Source organism: Mandrillus leucophaeus, unplaced genomic scaffold, assembly GCF_000951045.1.
Source record: "Mandrillus leucophaeus isolate KB7577 unplaced genomic scaffold, Mleu.le_1.0 Scaffold1470, whole genome shotgun sequence".
In the NCBI taxonomy this organism is placed as follows: domain Eukaryota; kingdom Metazoa; phylum Chordata; class Mammalia; order Primates; family Cercopithecidae; genus Mandrillus; species Mandrillus leucophaeus.
Genome location: NW_012101444.1, coordinates 342,209 through 347,136, shown reverse-complemented (window position 1 = coordinate 347,136; position 4,928 = coordinate 342,209). Strand labels below are relative to the sequence as shown.

The 4,928-nt window shown below is 37.2% G+C and overlaps 1 protein-coding gene across 4 annotated transcripts in view; it reads left to right on the top strand.

Annotated features, from left to right (window-relative positions):
* The window catches only part of CCDC91 (coiled-coil domain containing 91), a 341,299-nt gene that overhangs the window by 311,277 nt on the left and 25,094 nt on the right, over window positions 1–4,928 (top strand). The window lies entirely within an intron of this gene.

Below are 4,928 nucleotides of genomic sequence, written 5' to 3'. Positions count from 1 at the left end.
TTCATTTGATTTTCAATCACTGATACCCTTTCTTCCAGTTGATTGAATCAGCTATTGAAGCTTGTGCATTCGTCATGTAGTTCTCATGCCATGGTTTTCAGCTCCATCAGGTCATTTAAGGACTTGTCTACCCTGGTTATTCTAGTTAGCCATTCGTCAACTCTTTTTTCAAGGTTTTTAGTTTCTTTGCACTGGGTTCGTAGTTCCTCCTTTAGCTCTGAGAAGTTTGATCGACTGAAGCCTTCTTCTCTCAACTTGTCAAAGTCATTCTCTGTCCAGCATTGTTCCGTTGCTGGTGAGGAACTGCATTCCTTTGGAGGGGGAGAGGTGCTCTGATTTTTAGGATTTTCAGCTTTTCTGCTCTGTTTGTTCCCCATCTTTGTAGTTTTATCTACCTTTGGTCTTTGATGATGGTGACATACAGATGGGGTTTTGGTGTGGATGTCCTTTCATTTTGTTAGTTTTCCTTCTAACAGTCAAGACCCTCAGCTGCAGGTCTTTTGGAGTTTGCTGGAGGTCCACTCCAGACGTTGTTTGCCTGGGTATCAGCAGCGGAGGCTGCAGAGCAGCAAATATTGCTGAACAGCAAATGTTGCTGCCTGATTGTTCCTCTGGAAGTTTCGTCTCAGAGGGGTACCTGGCCGTTTGTGGTGTCAGTCTGCCTCTACTGGAGGGTGCCTCAACTCCATGCTGGGAGAACCACTACTCTCTTCAATGCTGTCAGACAGGGACATTTATGTCTGCAGAGGTTTCTGCTGCCTTTTGTTTGGCTATGCCCTGCCCCCAGAGGTGGAGTCTACAGAGGCAGGCAGGCCTCCTTGAGCTGCGGTGGGCTCCACCCAGTTTGAGCTTCCTTACCTGCTCAAGCCTCAGCAATGGTGGGTGCCCCTCCGCCAGCCTCACTGCCACCTTCCAGTTCAATCTCAGACTCCTGTGCTAGCAGTGAGCGAGGTGCCGTGGGCGTGGGACCCTCCAAGCCAGGCACGGGATATAATCTCCTGATGTGTCATTTGCTAAGACCATTGGAAAAGCGCAGTATTAGGGTGGGAGTGACCCGATTTTCCAAGTGTCGTCTGTCACAGCTTTGCTCCCTGATCCCTTGCGCTTCCTGGGTGAGGCGATGCCTCGCCCTGCTTCGACTCACACTCGGTGCACTGCACCCACTGTCCTGCAGCCCTGTCCGACAAGCCCCAGTGAGATGAATCCGGTACCTCAGTTGGAAATGCAGAAATCACCCATCTTCTGTGTCACTCACGCTGGGAGCTGTAAACTGGAGCTGTTCCTATTCGGCCATCTTGGAACCACCCCCACATATATATATTTCAAAACAATGAATCAGATCTTTCTGGATGTGAATAGTCTTCTTAATAAACAGTCCAATTAAAATAAGCCAGATGTGTTTGTAATTGACTTTGAATGTTGCACTTTAGACCAATGTGAATTCACCATCGTATTGCATTTTAATGACTGGCAAATAAAAAGCTAAGGTCAGGAGATGTTTTATGTTTCTTTTACTTTTGCTATGGCATGAAACACTCATGGAAGGGTAAATCTAATACATGAAATGTTAAAAAGACATCCTGTTTCCCCCCGCAAGCTTAATAAAATTAAAAATTTTAATACGTAGTATGTTTCTAAAAGACTTTCAGCAGTTATACCAGCAAACTGAAGCCTAGGTGTCTATTTCAGAAACAAGAATTTCCAGATTTTTTCAGATATCTGTAAGAGCTAAATAGAAATTAAAGCAACAGAAAATGGAAGAGAAAACAAATTTGTTAGAGCTACACTATTATGAAGAGATTTTAAACCCCATATGAAAAATTTGCCACCACTACTCTGGACATAATTTTCATTACTATGTCACAGAATACAAATCTTTGATTCACTTTGAAATGAAAGCCACAAATACAGAACTAAGTCCCATGCCTTAAGGAGCAAAAAAGTTGAATGTTTTGCCAAAATTCTTCTTGCCTCAATAAAGGATAATAAGGTCATGCCTAATAAAACAGTAACTGTTGAAATTCAGGAATTTGCCAAGAACATCAGTTTGATGTATTTGTTTCAAAGAGAAGAATTCAACATCCTTGTAAGAGAAAGGTTATATGTGTTCCATTCCACAGCCATGATCTATTTACCATACCCAAGAAGGACCCACAAAAGTGGAAGCTCAGCTTTGTGATGGCCCAATCTCTATTTCCTTCCTCATACAGTATCAGTATCGCCTTGTTGCATCTTAAAGTATTGTGCTCCTGTTTATTTAAAGAATTCTTACTTTCAGAGCGTTCTGGGGAGGGAGTGTTAAAGATGTGAAGTGAGCCTTGGCAGCTGCCTAAAACCAAAACCTTTATGCCTATCATCGTATAGTCAGTAATTCCATAGTGACATCTAATACAAGCAAGAGAAGTGTGTGGTATGTTTAAACAAATCTATCAAACTTTTTTTGTCCATATATATATATATCCTCTTAAAACATTACAGAAATACTCATTTTGAATGCACAAATTCAGATTATTGTTACTTAGCAGCCATCAGAGGTTGAATGCTTTTTACACAATGTGAAATTGTGCCATATCCCCTCAAAAGAAAAGTTTCTCATTTATCTAGCTTCTAAAAATTCTAAGATATTAAGTCATATTTGTTTTCAATGTATCTCCTGATTGTTCTGGGAGATTTGTGAAAGATTTTGAATTGTTAAAGCTAGCACGTATGTTACATGTACACAAGTTATGAAGCATAATAGTAAAACAAACACCCATGAAGCCCCCTCTGAACGGAATTATGTATCTCATCCTGCCAGACTTCATCCTCCAAATACAACTCTCCTCAGTTCAGTTTTTATTGCATTGTTTACTTGCCTTAAAAAGGAATGGGTTTTTGCCTACTTGTATGTCTCAAGATAATATACCGCTGAGTTCTGCTTATATTTTGTGTCTATGATAAAAGAGATATGAGACTATCTGCAGTCTGGTCACTTCCTTCTTAAACTCAGTTTTCTTACAAATGCCCACTAATTTATATACTTCTGAAATATTTTATATTGGCAATATATGATATATTAAGGTTTATTATAAAGCTGTAATAATTAAAATGCGTTACATTTGTGTAGAGATAGGTGAATTGTCCAAGGGAACAGGATGGAGAGCCTAAAGACAGGTTCGTGTATATATGGAAAGCTGATTTATAATTAGAGGTAGCATTGCAAACTACATATTCTTTGGCTCAGTTTCCTCAGGCTATACTAGCACACGTATACAGAGGTCTGTGTTGAAGGATGTTCATTACAGCCTTAATTATAATAGCCAAATAGTGTGAACAATCTTAATGTCTATGAATAGAATGCTTTAAAATATTAAAATGTCTGTTACATATATTATAACTATAAAATAAAAACTATGCAACTGTTTAAAAGAAAAAACAAAAACAGGAGACACTGATCCTCTCATAACACTGCAGTTGGGACTGATAATATACTCTCTGGAAAGCAATTTGACAATATGTATCACAATTTACAATATGCAGATGTGACACTGACAGATTTCAACACCTTGAACATCTTTTGAAGGTTGTGCACTCAGGTTGTAAATGTTATTAGTTGAAAAACAACAAAAAGTTAGAATAAACTTGCCTGCCTGTCAATGGGAGAGTAACTAAATAAATTATGAAATACAGTTAAGCAATTTTTTTAAATGTGATAGGGAAAACTTCCAGTAATGACAGTGTAATAAAGTGATTGTGTGGACCCTCTCAAACTTAATAATTATAAGAATTATAAGATGTAGACCACATATTTTTTAAAACCCATCTTTAAATGCTTAAAAACATCCAAAAGTAGACAGAAATCACTGGAGAATGGACTGGAACTGAGTATTGATGTATTCTTCTGTACTGTTTAATTTAGACCAAGTGCAAAATAATTTTAGAAGCCGGAAATACTTAGATTTCAATCTGTTTTACATATATTAAAATGAAACTTTTAAAACTATGACTTTAATCTCCCATATATCTTTTAGATTAGGTTAGCATGCTTTGGTTCTTAGCATTAAAAGTACATCTGTCATTTTCCAATAGATTGCCTTGATGATTGGGGTTATGTGTCTTGATTCATTCAATATCAGCAAATATTTACTGCTTGTCTAACATGTGCCAGACCCCACTCTAGATGCTAGGGATAAAGTAGTTAGCAAGACAGATAAGATTTCTGCATACCTGGGACTTACATTCTAAGATCTCTTTTGTTTAATAGTCTTGTAAGCATAAGGCATGTATTCACCTGAAGTTATCATCCAGTAGAGGAAGAAGGAAAAAAAACTGTGAGGAGAAATGATAATCAGATATCTTATTTCTGCATATATAATAGAATCTCTGAATATTGGAATTGAAGGGATCCAGTATAGTTAAATTATTTTACAGGAGCATTTTGCTAAATATAGTGATTCTGTTTGATTAATTCTTAGAATATTTCAGTATTTTAGTCATCCAGTTTTTCAGCCATTTTGAGTATAGTAGATTATGGAAGTATAATTTAATAGAGAATTATTGTTTGGGTTTGTCTTTGTGAGGGATGCAGGGACTTGTGAGAAGAATGTCAACTTTTTCATAAGTATGACAAGTATATTATGAAATGGAATTTATTTGTCTTTTAATTCCTCCATTGTTCTGTAACCTATAGGGAATGTGTTTTCCTAGTTTTGTTATTTTTACCCCATGGGCAAATTTTTTAGGGCCAAAAAGTTTGAAGCTTTTCTTCTTGTATTCAATAATCTTTACCATCCAGAGAGTTCTTTATTATATATAATCCAAATGATTTCCCTTACTAACCCTCTTGTTTCGTTTACTATACGAGTTCGCTATTGAAATATTAAAACATCTAATAAAACACCTCTACCTTAGCCGAGGGACAAGAACAAAAATAGTTTCAACAATATCCA